Source organism: Saccopteryx bilineata, chromosome 2 (genome assembly GCF_036850765.1).
Source record: "Saccopteryx bilineata isolate mSacBil1 chromosome 2, mSacBil1_pri_phased_curated, whole genome shotgun sequence".
Taxonomy (NCBI): domain Eukaryota; kingdom Metazoa; phylum Chordata; class Mammalia; order Chiroptera; family Emballonuridae; genus Saccopteryx; species Saccopteryx bilineata.
In genome coordinates, this window is record NC_089491.1 from 109,023,406 (window position 1) to 109,046,882 (window position 23,477).

General features: G+C 38.1%; 1 protein-coding gene across 2 annotated transcripts in view; it reads right to left on the reverse strand.

The window, feature by feature from the left end:
• Positions 1-23,477, reverse strand: part of SYT1 (synaptotagmin 1) — a 586,497-nt gene that overhangs the window by 121,106 nt on the left and 441,914 nt on the right. The window lies entirely within an intron of this gene.

Genomic DNA, 23,477 nt, shown 5'->3' on the forward strand with positions numbered 1-23,477 from the left:
ATTGGTGGGACATAAAATCAGACTAAGAGACAAGGACAAAAGGGTGGTGGTTACCAGGAGTGGGGGGGGTGGGAGGGAAGGAGAAAGAGGGGGAGGGGGAGGGGCACAAAGAAAACTAGATAGAGGGTGACAGAGGACAATCTGACTTTGGGTGATGGGTATGCAACATAATTGAATGACAAGATAACCTGGACATATTTTCTTTGAAAATATGTACCCTGATTTATTTCTGTCACCCCATTAACATTAATAAAATTTTATTTATAAAAAAAACAAAAACAAAACCAAAAATAAATAAATAACCCCCCCCCAAAAAAAAACCCTCCTCTTTAAATTTAGATTTAGATATTGCTGAATCTTGTAAACATGCAAATGAACCTCATTACTTGATGACATAAGCTGGGGTGGAATATTTGAATTTCTGAATAGGTATAAATCCCAGTTATGACTATGGCCATTTTAGTTATTTCCAGAAGAACTATAACCCTCTTTAGATGTCATGCTAGAAGAATTGTAAGAATTCTTTACTTGAAATAAAAAAGAAAGTAAATCTATCTTTTGTGCCACAAGCATGGTGTATCTGCTTGAGAGCTTCTTGGTGTCACTGTGAAAATACTATAATCATACTGTGGGTAATAGAAACAAATCTTTCTCATGTACAATCCATTTAATTTGTTTTCTGATATAGAGTATATGGAGCAGCAAATTATAAGCATATAGGTTAGGAATGTGATTTAGATTTCCATCTTGATTATATAACTGACTTGAAGCAATATGAAGAAATTTGCCTAACTTTGGTTTCCTCTTGCACAAAACACATCACCAATTCAAAAGTAATTAGCCCTGGCCATTTGGCTCAGTGGTAGAGCGTCGGCCTGGCGTGCAGAAGTCCTGGGTTGGATTCCCGGCCAGGGCACACAGGAGAAGCGCCCATCTGCTTCTCCACCCCTTCCCCTCTCCTTCCTCTCTGTCTCTCTCTTCCCCTCCCGCAGCCAAGGCTCCATTGGAGAGCAAAGATGGCCCGGGTGCTGGGGATGGCTCCTTGGCTTCTGCCCCAGGCGCTAGAGTGGCTCTGGTCGCAACAGAGCGATGCCCCGGAGGGGCAGAGCATCGCCCCCTGGTGGGCGTGCCGGGTGGATCCCCATCGGGTGCATGCGGAAGTCTGTCTGACTGTCTCTCCCCGTTTCCAGCTTCAGAAAAATACCAAAAAAAAAAAAAAAAAAAAAAAAGAAAGTAATTAGGGGACAACTCTAACAACACCTACATTAATCTCCATTTCTTAGTGAAGCTGTCCCATCTGTGTAGTACTTCTTTTTCAGTTTTTGACTTTTATCTCTTCCGTGGTGATCTTCAGTTCTCATTCATTTCTTGCATACTTAAAGGTTATGCAACTAATCAGTGTATTTCTCACATAGGTCTTAAACATATTACACATGTGGCTGACTTACAGGGGAAGTCAAGATCATCTCTAAGTAGACTGGGAAATCAGTTTGCCAAGAGTTCACAAATTGCTCTTTTCTCAGAAACAATTTAGTTTCCATCTGGTTTGCCTAGGGGAAAGTTCACTGGTGTTTATTGTTAAGAAAAGCAGAACATCATTAGGGAATTCAACAGCCCTTTGCGTGGAAATATGGATGTCACTGAATCACAAGGTGCAAAAATATAGTTTATCCTCAAATCAGTATGATGTGAATTTGAATAGACAGCAATTTCTTCAGACAAAGAAAGCACACAGGTATCTCTTATTTGCTTCATTTTTGCATGCATTCACATAGACAACAGAATGACCCTGCTGAGTTATGTAAGATTTTTTTTTTAAAGACATGTGTTATGCAATTGTATCTCAATGTACTTTAATTTTCCTCTTTATTTATAGTGACATTCTGGCTTTCAACTTTTGAGCATCATATTTTTTTGAAGGAAATTTAGTTTCTAGAAAATGTGAGAACTGATCCATAAATTTCTGGTCGATTTCACCAGATGGCTTTTTATCATTTTACTAGGGTTTTGTTATTATATATAATTTTAGTATATGATACCTTATTAATGGAGACCAATACTAAAATTTGTTTAAAAAGAGATGTTTTTACATGTGAAATTCCATACAAGTATGTTTGCAGATTTCCATAAAATCAATCTCAGAAAACTAGTAACCATTGTTGTTCAATAAATTCTGCAAATGGACAAATTAAGAGCCTGAAGTAATCCATATTTCCTCTGCTTTGAAATGCATATTAATTCTTGGCCAATAAATATAAAAAATAATAAATTTTAAAACCACAAATTTCAGTTGATCCCCCCTTAAAATCTTTCAACTAGGAGTGAGATGAGAAATCTGAGGGATAGCATTTTGAATTTGAAGTTGAAAAGAAGAAGTATAAAGCTGTTATTGAAAAAGACTTTAGGCAGTTAGAGTCCTTGAATATTTAAACATTTGGCTGAAGGAGGTGAATCAGAGATACACGTGACTACTTTTGGGAGATGCTAACACAGAGGAATCTCGTAGACTTAAGCTTATGAGGAAAACCAGAATAATGTACAGAAAATATGTACTATTGGAAACAATCAGTGTATCCAGAATGAACTTACAGGAGAGAAATGAGCCAGTGATGTTGCTTATGGTTGAGAATGGTACAGAGTTAGCTGGGATAGCGTTCTGAAAGAAGCCGTTTCTATTAAACTTAAGAATACTCTTCAATTATGCACAAAGGCAAAATTGAACAGCTTATAGAAGTAAGTTGGGCCAATTTTTCCTGGGGTCATTGAGAAAGTTTAATGCTTACCGATAAGGACATCCAGAAAGAAAAAAAATGGACTGGAGTTTAAAGCCTGTATTCCTAAAAGGAATGTTAGGCTCTGAAAAATAATTTTAGTGACAGTTAATGTCTTGGTTAAGATTGCAGTTAGACTGCTGTATTCAAATCTTGGCTTATCATTTACTAGCTGTGTGATCTGGGAATATTCTTTTATTTACTTTTTATTACTTTTCCCCAAATTTTTCAATTATAGTTTGCATTCACCTTATTTTGTATTAGCTTCAGGTGTACAGCATAGCGATTAGATAATCATATACTTTACTCCGTGTTCCCCCTGGTGTTTAAGTACCCACCTGGCACCATACGCAGTGATTATAACACCGTTGACTATATTCTATCTGGGAATATTTCTATCCTCTTTGGGACTTTGTATCTTCATCAGTAAAATGAGGATGACAACAAATAAAGCTAAATCAAAGAACTGTTGGGAAGATTGCAAAATTAATACATGTCAAGTGTATACAATAGAACCTGGCACATAGTAAGTGCTCAATAAATATTACCTATTAATAACAGGCTATTATTTATGGGTCAGCCTATATGTGTTGATACTTCATGTAACTTATTTGATACCTTTGCAGCCATGAAGTAGAGGTTATCACTTTCTCCATCTCATCGATGGACAAATTGTGGCTCTGTCTTGTGAAGTAACTCTCTTACAGTAAAACGGTTATTCATACCAGAACCAAGGTCTGTTAAGTATCAAAGTTTTTTTTTGTCTTTTTTTCTAGGTGGTGAAACTTCTGAATTTTTAACTTTTTTAAAACACTGGATCATCATTCAATAGTATTTAGCACTATGTCAGTAAGGTCCTTTTAGCACAAGGTGCTGAAGTGGAAAAAGAAAATCACACAGCAGGATTTCCCTGGTGCAAGTTTCACGGCCAGATTTCTTCATCTCTAATATTATGCATCATCTGTTAAGCAATTTGTAATTGCTTTCATGTCTTCATGAATGCACAGGCATCAGCAGGCTCCAGTTCCTGAATGACCGTCTCAAGGTCTTCCACGGGTGCTGCGGACTATGGGGGTGAAAAGGGTTTCTCATAGGAGCAGAAACATATCCGAATACAAGCTCCCAACTTTGCTTTATGTTTCTGAGGTTGCCTGAGTTAAATACACGGACTAAAAGGAGATGCATTACATCACTTTGACTCGAAAGGGATAATAAACTGTATTTCTCTCTCCTCTTTGGCTTTTTGTGAGGTCAAATAAGGAAAACCAGAACAAGAACCTTTCTGCAAATGAGGAGATAAATGCAAGAAAGGGGATATTTTAAGCAGATAATTAGACAAACAGGAAAGCAAGTCACCTTCTCCAAACAGCTGATAGGTGCTTACTTTTTGTCCTCAGGTGGCCAGCGGTCAGTGGACATAGAGCAGAGATTGGCTGAAACACCTATGGGGCCACATGTAGAGCTGAAGTGAAAAGTCAGAGGGACCTAGACTAGAAACGCTGAATTGCCACTTACTAGTTAGGTGACCTTGAGCAGAGTGGTTCATCTCCCTAAGCTTCAGTTTCCTATTGTATAAAATGAGGATAATGATAGTACTGATCTCAACTAATTGTGAGGATAAAATGAGGTGAGCTATGGAAAATGCTTAGAACAGTGCCGAGAATACAGTAAGTGCACAATGCATGCTAGTTATTTTATTGTTGTAGGCATAGAACTATTTCTGTTTATAAACAAGACATTCTACAAAAGGATATTTTCTCCATTTTGTGTGTTTCCTACTCAGCTAGTGCCAGGTACAGTGTCTGGCACATAACAGACGCTCATATTTTTGTGGTATTAATGAGTGGAAGAATGCCACGTAAAAGTTTATACAGTCACATCACTCTAAGTCTTTTACTAGTTTTTACTTGGACGCACAGGGGAGCGCACTAACAGCCAGGTGTGAGCCTGGTGAGACGTCCATGTGGAGGGGTGCATCTCAACACCTGGACCCATCCTAGCTTCTCCTTTTGCAGGGATTCTCAGGCTGTCCTCACATATGGGCCTCTCAGGGTTGAAGTCCACTGAATCTTACCCTTGCATAAACAGTTTGGGTCCTGTCCTCCATTCAACCCTTCAGTGGCCCTGAGCTTGGGTCAGGGTTGTTGTGGTTTATTACACCTTGCTGCTAACTGGGATGAGTTGAAACAAAAATCAGGAAGTTCATGAGGAAGCCTGACATTATACCAGCTTACATTGTAAGAATGAAGAATATTTTCTGTTCTTCAAGACAGTTTTTCCTTTGGAGATTTCTTTTAAAGTATATGGCTTTCAGCTTTATGTATGAGTCATTTAGAACAACCCTAGGTTAGTAAGGAGATAATGGAATCAACAAGAATTAAGCCAGGCTAGTTGATTGTGGGTATGATACTATTTAGGAGAACATTACATAATACATACAAAGCATTTAAATTAGACAAGTTGTGTGTGTGTGTGTGTGTGTGGGGTGGGTGGGTGTAAATATGATCTTAAATGAAAATGAACATTTTAATCAACACATCCAAAACAGAACTTACTCTTTTTATTTTAAAATTAACGCATCTTTCTGTAATTCCATGTATTACCCTGTATGTTCACTTCTCAGGCACCCAAGCTAGAGCTGGAATAATTTCCAATGGTTCTCTACCCTTCAGTCCTCTATCTAATTGCTAACAAAGTTCTATTTGATATCTATGTCCTAAAATATTTTTCAAATTTATTTTCACTGCCATACAGTTTCATAGACCCTATAAACACCCTCTGACATGGAGGCACAAGCCTGCCACTCACCTGTGTACCGCTGAAGTATGTTTTTAAATCCCACCTGGCCGCCACTGGCAGCTTGCCATCCCACTGGCTCCCAACTGTGTGCCCACAGTCAAGGCCCTAAAATGTGACCCTTATTTGTTTTTCTGCCCCTCCCCACTCAGGCAACCATGTTCCTCAGACATATAGTAGACCCTAATCAGATCTGGATATCTTGTTATTCCTTAAATGTTCCAAACGCTCACCCTCTGTGTATAAGTTCTTATGATCAAGCTCTTAAATTCTTAATCATCCTTTACAACCTGCTTCAAATTCACTTTCTGATCATGCTTTTTGAACTTCCTTCTTCCAGAGAGCATTATCCCTTCCTCGTCAGCTCTGAATTCCTTAAATGGAGAAACAACGTCTAATTCATCTTTCTATCAGCAGGGCCCAGCAGAGGGTATTCTGTAGATGTATGTCTGTTGAATCGAATCATCAGATGAACAAAAATCTTTCCACAAAGGAGCCATTTCCTTTGCTGGTGTATCTTCATTTGAGATAGTTAGGTGTAGAATGTACAGAACTTACAGCTACTTACACGAGCAATTAGTACATACAGTAGATTGACTGCTGGGCAGATGCAGGACAAGGGGCTTTGTGGTTGTGTCACCTGAAGCACAGGCTTTGAGGCCAGATGGACCTGAGTTAAAATACTTGTAGAGTCTGGAACTGAACAATCGTATGACAGGTGGAGTCTCCCCTTCCCCTGTGTACAATGAAGATAGCAGTGCTTCCATGTTGGCTGGGATGCCTGTGGGGACTGAACAGTGTGCATAGCCCAGACTACAATGCTCTTAATTTTATTAAAATAGAGGCACTTTATAGACAAATTAAAAAATTGGTGGTATATCCACAGTACTCCTGAATGAAAAAAACAAAACAAAACATGCTAACAGATCCAGAGGCTTATCACTACATGAGGCAGCCTGGACTAAACTGTCAAGCTTATAGTATGAGGAGGTACACAGCCTTGTTAAACTACTATGATGTAGTTCCTGTCTATATAATATAATGTAGTAGAATGTAATAGTCCTATAGAATATAAGCTATTCTATAGTTCTTATCTACAGTGACCAACTTCATCAGGAAATCTTAATTTTCTTCATATTTTTATTTCAGGCTGCAACAGTGAATTATTAGAGTTCCAATGTGGGGGCAGGGGACAAGATGTTTTCTTAAGATATTTTCCTTCTAGGTCCAACATGTATCTTTTCATTGTATACAGACAGCACATTTATCTGTGCCACTGGCACGGTGTGTGTGTGTGTGTGTGTGTGTGTGTGGTTTAGGAAGCAGTTTCTGAAAGAAACACCACCATTAGGACTTTAAAATGCCACTCGATGGTTAACCACTTAAAAGCTATTACCAATCAGCTGCCTCTTGCAGGCAGAGACAAAAAAAAATGTGGGTGGGAGACACTTGAAATCAGAGATGAGCAGGGAGATGCTCTTTCATTTCCAAACAGGGAGCTGAGATGTCAAACATCTCTAGTTTCTCTAAAGACAGAATCTCTCCTCAGGGTATTTTTTTAAAGGGCAAAAGGAGCTAAAACAATTCCCCCAATTATGTTCCCAGCACCCGGCTTCCTGCGCCCCCACAGCTCGCCCTGCTGTAGGGAGTGCGTTTCAGTCCGCCGGGCCATTTGGCTCCATCTCGGGCTCCATCTCGGGCTCCTGCCTCATCACATTTCGAAATGTCAGGCCCGTTTCTGCAGGCCAGTGCACAAAACAAAATTAATTTAACTCACAACGGCATGTTAATATTATTACTTTTGACACCACAGAAAACTTATTAACTGTAGCTTGTCACAGGCCTCCCAGACTAAACAGCCCAACTAGAGCACGGAGACGGAGACGGAGAGGGAAGGCGGTTGACCGTTTTGGGGACTGCCAGACATTGTAAAGAGTCAAAGCAATCGGTTTTTTTAAAAAAAATAATTATGTTAAAATTAACTGTCTATGAATGGCCAGAAAATCTGTCCCATTTTGTTGGACTACTCTATAAGAAAATATTATTTGGTGCATGATTTAAGCGTTATATGGTTTTTCTCTACGAACACATTTTAGTTTTTGTCTTTTAAAGAGGTAATAGCAAATTTAAGTAATATAATTAATTAGTTATTGTGAGTGGAAGAATGAGAAAGAGAAAAGGAAGTGAGTATTCGTTGCCTGCTAATTAGTTCCGGATGTCTTCACGTACTACATTTTATTATAATAGTATGTGATGAGGTTTTTAAACTTAATTGAGACGTAATTAACACTACGATGGGGCTTTGCATTCTCCATCTTCTGCATAAGGAAATTGACACAAGGAAAGGTCAGCTGACTTCTCCAAGTCTGCACAATTTACGAATGGCAGAGGCAGTCTGACCCAGGCCCACCTGTCGACAAAGACCCCTCATGTTCCACGAGTCCCCTCTGCAGCCACACCAACTCAGCATGGAAAAAAGGAAACCGTAGGCCTTACATGAAATGGCCAACCCTTTCCCTGCTTTCTGTAAGCTGTAAGTTTCATGAAAATGACTTTATATACATTTTCTTTTTAATTATTCAAAGCTGGTATTTATAAATAGACCTGAATTCGGTGCTAAAAAGGCAACAGCAAGCTCATAAGTAAGTTCCTGTATTTTTGGTATGAAATTAGTGCGTAACAATATTTATTTTTCTTGTTCAGTATCTAATGGGTTGTTTTTCCATATCTACCAAGAAGGAGGTTTATATGATATTTTTCTTTTCAGCCATAACACAGCATTTCCCCACCAAGTAGGTGAACTCTGTCACATGCTGAAACTATGACTTAGAATAGTGACACAGGAAATACTGTGAAGTCTCAGTTCCGAGCTTCTAATAAGTCAGCCACGACGTCAAGTCTCCTTGGCTGTCAGAAGCAGGCCAAAGGTTGTGCAGAAATGAGCGGATGGTTTTGTCTTCCCAAGGCCTCGTGATCCCCCGGGGGATACTCACTTAAGTGGGAGTCAGATATTACAGCAAAACATCCAAAGGTTACTAGGTTTTATTTCAGTGGAGCAAAGCCGCCAACCACCAGAGTTCCTGCGGTGGCCAGGAGAAGGGAATGGAAATCTGATGACCACTCATAAGAGAATTTTGCTGGCATTAAAAATGCAAGTGTTTCAAAATCCACACTTCGGGGAAATATTTGGATCAATATGATTGTTTGATGGTATCTCAAAAAGGGTTGACATCCCTTCAACAATATATTTTCTGCTGCAATAATCCAAGGGATCAGTTGTTATCTTTTTATATAAATTTCCCCACTTCCTTGTAAGGCATGAAAACATTCACCACTTCTTTTTGCCAGTCAAGGTTTTATTTCAGCCACACAGCTTTTCTTAGCTCTCCAGATTTCTTGCATTCCCAGTGATGTAAGACATGTGTGAAAGTGCACGTCTCAGCCCCCAGAGGAGCACTGCAGGGGTGTTCTTGGTCTTATTTTTAAATGTTAATCTGTTTTGACCTTCATATTTTCTAATTTCTTAAAAGGAAAATACTAAATACTTTTTTTGGAATAATGTATGTGGAAATTCTAGGGCCAGCTATTCTGGAAAAAGGAAAAAAAAAACATCAGCCGAATATAAGTTAAAATGGAAACTCATTCAATATAGATGTATCGTGGCTGGCAGAGAGCGTAGGGGCAGAGAAGGGAATGGGGAAGGACTCATGTGGGTTTAGCCCCACTTTCTTATAACTCATGGTAGAGAACCTAAGAAAGCAAACCTATTCTGAAACCAGAAAATACTACACTGAATTTTAGAAAGCGGTAATTTTTTACGTCAAGTGTGTGTGTGTGTGTGTGTTAAAAATGGAACCAAACATATCATCTTAGCATCCTAAGACAATATTCTAATTTTCATAGATCCCCAAGTTATCTTTGTCCATATGCAGCCATTTTATAACCTACAATAAAACATGCATGTGTATAAAATATACTTTGGTTTTTTTTTCTGCTTAACATACTAAAGCACTTTCCATCTAATGGTGTCTAAAGGCTAGTATTTCCCTAAGTGGTAATATAAGTAATCATTTAATCATTTTCTTACTGCCGAACATGGAGCCCACTTTAACGTGTGAAAACAGAAGTTAGAGCAAGTTGGTATCCATGAATGTTTTGTGTAGTGTAGATATGAAGGTCAGAGGCTCCACTTGTCAGTCCTTTTGTTTGTAAGGATTCTTCACCATGTGAAATTTCTTATCTCTGGATAGAATATTTCTTTTTGCTGTAAGTATCCCTCATTAAAAAAAATGCTTTTAAATCTGGTATTTTTTTTAGAAGGTATCTCAACATGATATAATTATTGTTTTATTAAATTTATCTGCCTTTTCCACTGAGACTTTGCTGCCTGTGGGCAGTTGCTCAAGAAAGTTAGCCAGGGGCTGCTATATGGAAACCCTCTCAGCTAAATCCACTCCCCACATCTATCACTGTAGTCCAGAGCTTTGGGAATCAGTTTCTGTTCTTTTTTACTGTCAGAAAATTGATTACTTTGAAAGGAGACTAAAAACCGAAGTACTGATACCGTTGTTTGTCAGAGTAATTGGAGAGGGTATATCCTACTGTGATAGGTCCTGTGAAAATGCAGGGAGAGATTAGAAGTTAAAAAAAATGAGAAAGTACACATAAACCTTGATTTAGATGGATGCTGCAGCTCTTTTTCTTTTATGGCTTTGCTTTTTAAACACCTTTGATGAATCACAGGGCAGCTTGATCCCACGAGAGATCACCTTGGCTATTCCCTTCCCCTGAAGCAGGACTACACATCCATGCCCCAGATCTTATTTTTTAAAAACTCTCTAGAGAGGTAGGCTCTTTTAGATATCTGTTTCAACATTTAACACTGACAGGAAGGTCATCTTTGGTGTCCATGCCCAATTTGAACACCTTTCTATTTGTTTCGACCTCAGTGACTTCAGAAGGTCATTCTAAGCCGATTCAAATGAATATTTTGCCCCTAACTAAGAAAATTCAACACCCAGTTTTCTTATTCAGAGAACACGATTCTGGTTTTTCTATCATGAGAACTCAAAGCAGGTTTGCAATGATCATAGATGCCACAGCCCTGAGATTAGAGGAATGATTGGAGGGAAGAGAGGAGTTGGTTTAGGAGCCAGGGGTCTCTGGAGCACGTGCAAGTGTCATGAAAATGTGAGGCAATGTTACATTCATAAAAACAGAGAAAATGCAAATCTTTTTTTTTTTTTTTTTGACAGAGAGAGAGAGAGAGTCAGAGGGGCAGATAGGAACAGACAGACTGGAAGGGAGAGAGATGAGAAGCTTCAATTCTTTGTTGAGGCACCCTAGTTGTTCATTGATTGCTTTTTCATATGTGCCTTGACTGGGGGGCTCCAGCATAGTAAGTGATCCCTTGCTCAAGACAGGGACCTTGGGCTCAAGTCAGTGACCTTGGGCTTCAAGCCAGTGACCTTTGGGCTCAAACCAGTGACCATCGGGTCATGTGTATGATCCCACACTCAAGCCAGCAACCCTGTACTCAATTTGGTGAGCCTGTGCTCAAGCCAGATGATCCTGTGCTCAGGCGGGGCAACTTCTGGTTTTGAACCTGGGTCTTCCATGTCCCAATCTGACACTCTATCCACTGTGCTACTGCCTGGTCAGACAAGAGAATGCAAATCTTAAACATCACTTTGTTAATGATCTACATTTTGGGGGATAAATATGAACAAATGAACATTGAAATATACTGCTCACAAAAACTAGGTAATATTTCAAAATGAACATGAAGTGATAAAAAAAGAAGCATTTGATTTTTTTAATATACAAGAAAATCAGAAAAGCAAATGACAAGTCAAAGAAAGTTGTTTGATTATGCAAATGAGATGCAAAACCAACTTTTATTTTATCGGTGAAAATGCACTATACAAAAAGCTGAAAATACTGGAGTATCTGCATATTCCTCGATCCCCTAATTTTTGTGAGCACTATATATGGAAAATGAAAGATAATCCGAACAGATTGGGCCTTTTAAGGAAGAAAGAAAGTAATCTCAGAGCTTTTGCATAGGAAGGATGAAGCATAAAAGATGATGTCAGTTTCCCCATTCTCAGAATATGTTTGAATAACTGATTTTCTTAAACTCTTTGGGAGATTCGCTTACTGTTTACAAATTTTTGTTTAGGTATGCCAGAACTTGCATTTAGGAAATGAATCATTCCCATTCTCAGTTCTGAAATCAAGTGCATGTAATTTTATCTGGAATGGAGGCATCCTGAAGTGTTTTCTTAGAGGACATTAGCAGGGCTGACATTCTGAGAACAGAGACGCAGTGGGACACAGCCGGTCGCTGCATCAGCCCCAGGAGAGATCAGTCCGCTGCACTCTCCCTGTTCCGCTCCCACCTCCGCTTCCCGCCGTCCATCCTGGCACTGGAACTAATGGCGGGGACATGTGGCTCTATGCTCCACTTAGAGGAAATCACACGTAGACTCAAGCATTATCCTCCTGTAGAAATTACACATGATGAGCTGGTTTTTGTTCCTAGTTACTAAGTTCTAGCCCAGGGCACTGAATTCATTATGTGAATTATTATACACCAGGATCTGAAAGAAGGTTTGATCCTTGCTTTCGTGTACTGGGGTTCTCTGTAAAATCATCCCTTGGTGCCTTGCACAATACATCCTAGTAAATATGTAGCTCAGACTCAAACCAGATGCCCCCAAACAGCTTCACTGGCCTAACTCACTCTCGTTAAAATTCAGCTATGTCCATTTCTTTCCTGTCTTCAGATTCAGCACTTGTGTATGGAGTAACAGTCACTGGGATAAACAATTTCCTTTCCTACGCCACACCAACAGAAGAAGAACAAGAGTTCACAATTCTTGTATGCCATTTAAGACATCTTTCTGATCCTGACCATTTCTTCAGGAAAAACCCCAATCCATTTGGTAAAAGGTCACTGTCGTCACATGGTACATTTCTTTCATAAGTAAATTACCAGGGTCTCCTATACTTTTCTTGAACAATTCCTAATTCCCAATGCTCAGTATCTGATGTCAAGTCCCTGCTGTACAGGAATTTAAAGATTAAATGAATAGTAATTAATGTGGACTTTGGAATGAAGCAAACGATTGATTTAAATGTCCGGTCATTACTTCCTAGTTATGTGATTTCAGACAAGTTGCTTAACCTTTGTGTGCCTCAGTTTCCTCATTTTCCAATTTGGCTTAATACCATCTATAACACAGGTTGTGAGATTTAATTGAGCTATGTATTTAATTATTTAAGATTTAAATTAAATTTATAACTTGTTTTTTTCTCTTAAGGAAATTTACTACCATTTAGAATTACAAGATTGGGAAATTTTTGAAAAGGGAACATAACCAGCAGGTGAAAGAGGTGGACCTTGTTGAAGTCATGGTGACACTAAAGGTCTCCGTAAGTCACACTAGAGAGGCTGTCAGTCCCGGAAAGCCGATCTAGCACCAAGACTTTGAAAGTCATTGAAAATTACAACTGCTCATTTAATAAAGCCTAGTTATCCTGCTAAAAATTCAGACCTGACATAAAAAGTGTTTAACAATTTGGCTAAGCTGTTGAAATAGTTCATATAAAGATGAAACAAAAATCACCAGGCAGGAATGCTGTAATTTATTCAAAATATTAAATATTTGGATTTGAAGAAAGGATGAGTTAAGGACCAGATGACATGCATTTAGTTATCATCTGGTTTTATCAGATGTAGCTCAAGCTTTCTCTCTCCTTCTTTCTCTCTTTTTCTTGCAGACTTTTGGAATGGCCGTCTGTGAGGGTGGTCATTGCATATTTCATGGTGCAGTATTTTATAAGGGGATCATCCATTTATGGCAGATTAATTGTTTAAAATTATTTTAGTAATGACAAACATTGTATAATTCTGCAGAACTCAACATCTTATTCTTCCAATAGGGTGTTGATAGTTTTATGAAACACAGGTGCTTAGAAAACTCTAAGCATACTAGAGATATTTTGTTTGGTATAGAAATTACTCTTACGTTCAAGTATACCTAATTAAATACTGTCTGGAGAACATTAAAATGTTTCAAGGATCTTTGGTGTTTTATCTTGATATAATTACAAGGTAGGATGTCCTACTCTATGTTTATCATCATACCTGATATAAAGAAAGGTGATGAGAGAGATGGAAGTGTTATTTCCTCCTTCCAGAAACTTATAATAAACAGGACAAATCAGAGGATGGGGAATAGAGAGAATTGGAAACAGAGACATGTGAATCTTATTTGGGCTTTTCCACAGGTATATCCATGTCATAGAAAGCCTGACCCAGGAAGCTTGGAAGCAATGAAGAGACTTGGGAATCGGGAGAGGTATCAAATCGAGGCAGGCTGTGGAAGCCCTCCACGTGCACAGCGTGGCGGCGGCCTTGGAGTTGGAAGAACTGAGAGTAAGGGAAACAAAACATAGGGCGTGTGCAAAGTATGTATTTGATGACAAAAATGCTGTTCCTAGCACAGGCCCTGTAACCTCCCTTTCAGAGGAATCTAGAGTAATGGTTGTGTCTTTGGAGTCAGACTAAAGTCTGAGCTTTAGCCCTGCCATTAGCCACGTGGCTTTGTGTTATTTTCATTTTCTCTGAGTTTTCTTTTGTCTAAAACAGTGCAATAATAACAGGTTAGTACAAGAAGTAAATGGGACACCACACTTGGCACAGGGCCTACTCATACAAACACTCAACAGACATGAGTTAAAACAAAGTTAAAGGCAAATTTTGTGCCCTACTTGATTTTTCTAATTAACAGAGCTTTGGAAACTGTCTACCAAAAAGAAACAAAAGTGGCGTTCCCTTCCCCCCTAAAATTACTGAGTGTCCTCTGGTGACATTCAGGTTCCATAGCCTTTTGTCATTTTCAAACATGGCCTCGCTATAAACAAAGTGACAGTATGATAGTGCTGGGGAAGTCAGTGACCTCAAAAGAGCAGCATCCATCTTTCCTCAGAGTCTAAGTTAAACATTGATGTTGATTTTATATCAAGCAGGCATTTCAGAAGTGGTCTGTATTCCCTCTTTATAGCCTAAGCCATCCAAAATTACATTCTAAAATAACAAAAACTCCAGGCTCTTGACCTATTTAAATATTCTAATCTCACTCTGATTTTGTTTTTTGACACTGAGATACAATTAAGAACAAACTATTTCTGACGCTATGCTGGCTCCTTAAAGGCATTTCCCCCAACGCTGCTCTTGAACACTAGCCAAAAGTATCAATTCAGGGAGGGACCTTCTCAGAATATTGATTTATTTTTGTAGAAGTAACACCTTAAAGTGAAGAGCAGTTGGTTAACTTTGGTAAACCACAACGTCTCACCACATTCCAGAGTGTTCTGCAGCTTAGAGAATGAGAAGACTTGACTAGAGTATGTATTTTTCCCCCTTTCTTATAAATTGTTCCTGAGGACTACTGATTTACTCACAAATGCTCATCTCTACTCTCTACTGTTATCTGAAGTCCACAAATTGTTCTTGCATATGAACTAATCATGTTCCATATGAAGAGAAAAATCCTGACTGAGTAGTACTTTCAAAAAGGATGTTGAGCCTGACTAGGTGGTGGCGCAGTGGATAGAGCGTCAGACTGGGATGCAGAAGACCCAGGTTCGAGACCCCAAGGTCCCCAGCTTGAGTGCGGACTCATCTGGTTTGAGCAAAGCTCACCAGCTTGGACCCAAAGTCACTGGCTTGAGCAAGGGGTTACTCAGTCTGCTGAAGGCCCGCGGTCAAAGCACATATGAGAAAGCAATCAATGAACAACTAAAGCTCCACAACAAAAAACTGATGATTGATGCTTCTCATCTCTCTCTGTTCCTGTCTGTCTGTCCCTATCTATCCCTCTCTCTGACTCTTTCTCTGTCTCTGTAAAAAAAAAAAAAAAAAGGATGTTGAAAGCAGGGGCTCACCCTAGGATGAAATCCAGCGCCCTGATGAGCACTGCCCTCTAAGCATTGTAAAGGTGTAGGTGGGTGGTGTGCCCCAGGCAGGATTTGCTGTGTGCTGGGCTTCCTACTGCCTAAGTCTCTCCTGCTTTCCAAGCCAGAAGTCTGCCACCAGGGAGCCCAGAGGACACCCCAGGGAGCATCCTGACAGACATCCCTGACTCACAGTCTTGCTGTTGTCCATCTCAGGGAGAAAATAATTGCACGGTATTAGCAACTTGGAGGACATCTGATCTGGAGCAAAGGAATAAGCTAAATGGTTTATTTGTTCCCTGAGTTCCTCTTCTGAAGAGGTAGAGAGGAGAGCAGATAAGGTGAGCCAGAGATGGCGAGTGCCAGAGGTTGTTCTGTTTTGAAGTATTTTCCTATCAGCTTTCTCTAAAGCTTTGGTGCTCTTACTCTTTGTCTTCAGGCACTTGAAATCCCGAAAGGGGGACGGGAGTGGAGGGAAGATAGGGACCAGGACCAGCAAGAGGAAAAGACTCCTGAAGCTATTAAATGGCACTGGAAGCAGTGGATATCCCCCTAAACCTCTGGCCCCAGGCACAAAATAGGAATTCATCTGGCTTCTGGTAAACCTGTGTTTTAAATATAACATTTTGCATCATAAAATTTTGCTACCATTACTATATCCCATATGTGAATCCTAATCTTCCATTTTATACACTTTACAGTGCTAATTTCACAGATATTCAATATATGTTTTGAATAAATAAATAAAAATTTATATTCTATTTAATGAAGTTTTTTTTAATGGAAAGCAAAATCCATCTGCTTTTATTAAATTTCTCAGCACTCATAAGTGAATAATAACATGTTTGTATTAATGAATACCTTTAAATTTTAGGGCTTTGTATCATGGGCAGAAATTCATGCTGAGTATTTATGAAATACTATTAAGAAGAAACAAAAATGTCACAGCTAGTCCTGCTTTTCTTTGCTATGTTGCATATATTTGCAATGTGTGATAATATTTGGAATGGAAAATGTATATGTAGATGTAGATGTTAACCAGTTGCAAGTTGTCAAAGCAAGCAGACCAAATGTTAAGCTTCCTATCCCCCAACCAGAAAAAGAAAAAAAAAAGCCCAAATTAAGAGGAACTAGCTTGTCTCAGGTGTTTGTTTGTTTGTTTGTGGTTAGAAAGACTGAGAAAGACTGTGTAAGAAGATGCTGTGATGAAACAGAGTGTGGGCTGCAGACCTGGATTTGAATTTTAGCCCTGGCATTGGCTCCATGAACTTGCACAAATTACTTGGACTTTCCTGGGCTTCTCTTCGTCTGTATCCCCCTCATTCTCTAAAACAGATTTAATCATGCCAATTTTAAAGAATGTTAGGAGAATTCCTTTTGTTGGCACACAGTAGACTCTTAGACATTGGTAGCTTTTATTTGTGTTTATAGCTTAGGTAGAAAAACTAAAGTTTAATGAAAATTAATTTTGGAAACAAGGAAGCAGGGCTGGAAACACAGTCCTTTGGGTGCTTCAATTTGTGAAAGGAAGTTGTTGTAGCAGGTTCAGATATGACAATGGGAAACGACCGAGTGCTTGTCAAAGGGCACTTTGAAAATGCCCAAGGTCTCTCCTCTCACTTAACTCTGTAAACTGGAGTCTTAACTTATATTACTTTTTTAGGGAAGTCACAACAAAACATAAAATGATATGAAATTTTCATTTAGAAACTCAGTGAAGTAAGACTTTGGTTTCATCCATTTGTCCCTGAAAAGTCTTTTTAACGAGAAAGGCAATCTAATTACAGTCCTGTACTCTAGAGGGATATTTTAGGTTATTTGCTTTCTCCTATGATGTTCTTAGAAACTGCGTCATGAAGCAGGCAATACTTATGCATAACAGTAGCTATAATTGATGATTGAAATTCCAACCAAACACTCAGAATCAAGTAAACCATAGTTATGGTTAAAGACACATCAAAAAAATCAAATGCAACTTCTATAATAGTTGACAGGAAAGTCATTATGTTCCAGTTCCACAAAATGGACATATAGCTAGTGAGTTCACTAACATATATCATGAACTTAATATGTTTTAAAACAATTCAATCCTACTCTAGGGTGTCCTCGGGTTACGACTCACTTCCGTTTGTACAACAGTGATGTAACTAAAATTTGGGTGTAAGTCAAAACACACCCTAGCTTAAGTCACTTACATATCCTAACACAACTGTAAAATTATAATCAGAACATAAAAACACAACTAAGCCACAGAAAAAGGAGAAGGACATAAATATACTGTACAGTACACTGTACTGCGTATTCTTCCACTGTATGCAACCAAACTAGTGCGCCCACTTCTGTAAGTATGATACTAACAGCATTAACCAAAACACATCTCAGTTTTTTAAAATTGTTATGGGAGTGAGCATCGTAAACTCTAAATGTCATATACGTTGAGACTGTCGTCATCTGAGGACCCCTGGTATATCATATCTACTATATAATAAATCTGCCTGGGTATGATAAATTTAGATTTTGTTCAGATTATTTGAAGTTTCCTTGTAATTGATTCTTTCTCATTTCCCTCTGGGTACAGTTCCATGATGCAAGCAGAGACTTACATCATCACCTCTTTAAAGCTTAACTTTAAATAAAAGTTAATTTAGACCCTGGCCGGTTGGCTCAGTGGTAGAGCATCTGCCTGGCGTGTGGGGGACCCGGGTTCGATTCCCGGCCAGGGCACATAGGAGAAGCGCCCATTTGCTTCTCCACTGCCCCCCTTCCTCTCTGTCTCTCTCTTCCCCTCCTGCAGCCAAGGCTCCATTGGAGCAAAGATGGCCCGGGTGCTGGGGATGGCTCCTTGGCCTCTGCCCCAGGCGCTAGAGTGGCTCTGGTCGTGGCAGAGCGACGCCCCCTGGTGGGCAGAGCGTCGCCCCTGGTGGGCGTGCCGGGTGGATCCCGGTGGGGCGCATGCGGGAGTCTGTCTGACTGTCTCTCCCTGTTTCCAGCTTCAGAAAAATACCAAAAAAAAAAAAAAAAAAATTAATTTAAGCCCCAAGCACTCTGTGCATCATGGAAATAGGATGAAAAAAGAGTTACACAGAGGAGATACTGAGTAAGCCTTTACAATAATAATAATAATAAAAAGTTAGAGAACTATCATTTTCATGACTGTCAAAAAAACCCAAAAAACAATAGCAATGATTTTGCTAAGCATCTACATACTGCTTTATTTTCTTTTTCTTTTTCTTTTTTTTTTAAAGAAATAGGCCAAAACCCAAAAAGGCTAAACCATTTTTATATTTTGGGTGCTAAGTTATTTTTGTTGACAGGCTTTCAGAATACTTTAGACTTCATCTGTAAAACAATACAATTACTATCATTAATATGAACTTTAAAAAGGAAGTTTTGAAATATCACTCACAGGATAATAATCACTTTTCCTCTTTCATTCAAAAATATTTTTGCATACCTATTGCATGCTTGCCTCTGTGATCAAACTTAGTTTCACAGTGAGAAACTATAGACATGGGACCCTGCCGAGATGGAGCCTTCTTGCAATTCTATGGATCAAAATCAGCATCTTTGTTGCATTTCTCTTATGTGATAGATTGTGAATTAAAGGAAGGTTCTTACTGCATTCATGTTTAATGGTCCAGCAGTTAACCTTTTATAAGGATTTCTATTCAGAGTATTGATTTGTTTGCAGATTCTTGGAGGGCATGAGTTACCATCTGATTGCTGAGTACACTTAGAAATAACATCAGTTCTTTCATGATCCTTGGACAAAAAAGATGCTATAAGAAATAATGAGTTTAACTCATTCTAAAGAAGTATCAAGTAATTGACCAGTGGAAGCTAAAAAACTTTTGCCATTTGTTTGAATATGTATTTTCCAAACACTTTTCTGTAAAATAAATGTTTTTCTAATTAGGCTTAAAAATGTGAAATTTTCTTGCAAAATTGATTTTCTATTAAGGCACTAAAGTAGTTTCTCTTCCCTTCTGCTTGGGTACTAATTAAATTATGTCCCAACCTGTTTTAATTCAGCCATCATTTTTTTTTTCCATTTGCACTAGATTACAGAATCTCATTTAAAAATTAGTCTTTAATGAATTCTACACAAAGCAGAAGTGATTGGCATATTTTCTCATAGAGACAAAACAGTATTGGACAGGGTATGAGACAGACTTTCTCAGAAAATAAAAAATTTAAAAAAAAAAGAAAGAAAAAGAGGACCCAAGCTGTATTCTGGTGGTATCTATTTCTTATGCTGGTTTTTTTTTGTTGTTTTAGTTTGTTTTTTAAACTAAGGAGTAGTACTGGAAGGCATGGAGGTAGAAAATAGGAACAAAATACTAAAATAAAAAAAAACAAAAATAGGAACATAATACTAAAAAAACACTAAATTAAAAATACTAAGATAAGTAGTACTGAAGGGGATAAAAATAGAAACAGTATCCTAATGCTCTGACGAGGTGCTTGATGTAGGAGTGCAGAACTGAGACACTTTCAAATGATTATAAATAAAATTTACAAATAAAGAAAAATAGAGCATAACTACTGATTGTAAGATTTAAAGTAATTAAGAGAATATATTAAGTGAATGGATTATTCTAAAAGTCTGAAGGTTGGTTCCAGGTTTGACTTGTGGATGGAGGATGGAAGAACTATATATAGTGATTATAAAGGATGATTTGTGAGGGCCTTTAGTGAGAAGGGAAAAATTAGGAAAACAGTTTTACATGTAACTATCTCTCAAAACTCAGAGAATATGCATTTCTGTTTTAAAGAAACAGGAAGAGACAGGTATAACTGTAAGGTCCAATTCCATGTTCATCTGCTGGGAGATGGGGAGGTAGAAGGAGAGAAAGTGGTTAACCAAGCAACATAAAAATGGCAAGTGAACTGCAGCTGGGAAGATGGCTTTGATTATGTTTCACAGAGAAATGTTATTAAGTCAGAATGCAAACCTCACCAGAGATGTTTTCGCCAGGGGCTAGAACTGTGAGCTTATTAGGGCAGTTTCTGGCATAGCTTATCTCTTCAACAACCCGTTTTAACTTTCAGGTAAGGTTTCTTCCTGTTGTTTTTTTTTTTCTAAATTGCTTATATTTAATTGACCATTAAAATAACACACACTTCTTTTACTTACATAATTGCTTTATCATCTTATGAAAGTTGATATTTTTCAACATTCTGGCAACAGAACCCTACTTACCCCATTCTATCATAATCATAGGATTGGAGCTTACTGCATCGGATTTAACCATTTAAATCCAAATCCACTTGAGTAGACTGCTATGGTTAGTGGTTCAGTTTCTATATTCCAAAACTGTTTCTTGAATTCCTTTTTTAAAATTTCTTTAATATCTTTCACTCATTGTAATGTTAAAAATAAAATTTAACATTATTAGATGGAAGCCAAATAACAGAATTGCTTATATAAAATGAAAAAAATTCTTTAAAACTATGAGAATTAAAGTCAATCCAAGACTTCATTTTTTCATACAACTATTATTTTCTGCAGTTAATGGTCGTATGAAAAGTTAGCAGACGTATCAGTGAGAATAAGTAGTTTTCCAGCTATAAAATGTAATTGGAATCTTACTTAATTTATTATGAGAAAGTTTATACCTGGCTCTAGTCATCCAAAGATACTTAGGAAGCGAGACATTTATTTCAGGAGGTTTTCCAAATCGTGATAAAAAGGAAATAGTCATTCAAGTGAAAACCAAAATTATTATTCCCAAGTAGATAGCAATGGGGAGAAACTCCAGTTTAAAAATGTGTAGAATGACTTCCCATTAAAAACTGAGAGATAGTCAATAAGTACAGAGGTGATAAGATAAAGACTAGAGAAGCAGATCTTGAAATATAAAGGGAAAATGGGAGAATGAACAGGGGAATAAACAGCGAGAGAAAGAGAACAATAAGGTGGGCCCAGAAGAAAGAATAGGCGCTTCCTTGTTTACTGAGCACTAACAACATACGGGAACCTAGCCAGCTTAATCTGTAAAATAAGTCCACTTTCTAGATTAAAAAAACTGAATTTTAGAGAGCTTCAGTGATTTATCTAATGTCTCTGAGCCTGTAAATAGATTGGTCAGGCTCGAAAGCCAGGAGTGTTTGTTTTTAAAGACAGGACTTTTTTTCCAGAAACCAGTCTAGCTGTCAATAAGGAAGGCCAAGATTGGAGTGAGGGAAAAATGAGACAACACTAAACTCCGCAAAATAGAAGCAATGTCGATGACCCTTTTCATTTTTATTTTAAACACCTAGTACAGTTCTAGGAATATAGCAGGTATAGAAAATGTTTGCTAATGAATATTTTTGAATTGAGCTGGGCGACAAATGTCTTAGGGAGATAAGACATGGAAGAAAGAGAAGAGGGCAACTAAAGGGATGAGAATAAAATGTGATTCTTTTTGGGCAGTCGGCCTATTTCTAGATTCTAGAGTCTTACCAAACCTGTCAGCTTAGCGTCAAGCCTCAAACTCTGCCCATAGTCAAAGAACTTTTGAAAGAGGAAACTTGCTTGATGGCATACATCCCCTTCACTCAAGCAAAAATAACAACTTTTCAGGAACCCAGTGGTGTGCAATGTTGGAATTTCAGGCCTCTGATAGTTACAAGGTCAAGGTCAGTAGCAGGAGCCACTCAGGCTGGCCGGGTGGGCATTGTGAAGCACAAGTCAATCGTATTCTGATATTCAACCAACAAGCCAACCAAAAACCAGCCAATGAAAAAAAACCAATTAGTTGGTAAATATTAGTTGTCCTACTTTGCGCCATCTCCCTAAGCTGCAAGGAATTTACACAGAGCCAAACATTTCAGTAAAATATGAAAGTTCAGTGAAACAGCTCACTGCTTTGTTAAACAATTAGAAACATTACAATCGAATTATTAAATCTTCTCTTTTCATACAGACATTCGACTTAAAGTGGATACTAGTTTACTCATAGGGAAGGACTACTTATAAAACTCGTAAAATTTAAAAATTCAATATGGGTTCAATTCATTGGGTTGTTCTTAAAAGTCCATAGTAGAACTAAATCTAACTCAATATCCCAGGATCTAATTTTGACTAACCTATTTGGTTGTTATATATATTTTTCTTCCAGAAAGAAAGCAGAGCTTAACTCCAATAATTTGGGTTCCTTTTGTATGACCAAATAATTTTAGGCTACTATTAAAATTCCACTTTGGTACCACAATCACAAGTCTGTTCTAAAACCTCACATCATTATACTGGTCACAGAAAACCTCGGACTGAGAGAGTTTCCAGGTGATGAACTTGGGACAGTTTCTCTGAGGCTTGGGTAATTATAAATGTATGTCAGGATCCAAAAAAATGACTGCATAAGGCATTGCTTTAAGAGTTCAGAGAAGCTGATATCAGCCTCTTGAGACATTCTCGAAGGAAAACGCAGATGCCATGCGGGCATCTCATAGTCAAATAGAATTATGATGCAGTTTAAATGCACTAAGGATAGTGGGCTTCCCTTTTTAAGTCACAGAAAAATCCTGGGTTGAACTATTAAATCTGGGAGAAAACAATATGAAGACTATGATGAAAATGTGAGTTATTTAAGAAGTGGATTTAATATCAGACTCTGTGAGTTATATGTGATGTTTCACCCATCATGCTTTGATTTCTTCAGGGGAAACAATAAACTGTCTGTTATACACAGAAATAATCAAGAAAAGACTGCCATTTTATTCTATTTAATGGATATAAAACCTATGTAGGAGTATAGAACGATTGTGGCGAAATACAAAGAATAGAATGATATTTTTATTTTCCTTTCAAAGAAGCAGGTGTGTGTATGGCATTTGGCAAGCTTTTAGAAACATTATTTTTTCTCTTTTTCTGTCTCTTCAGGGAGTTGTCCATAGACCTGATACACAAACTTTTCTCTTTTCTTTCAAATAACACCCAGAACACCTATATACTTTTTAAAG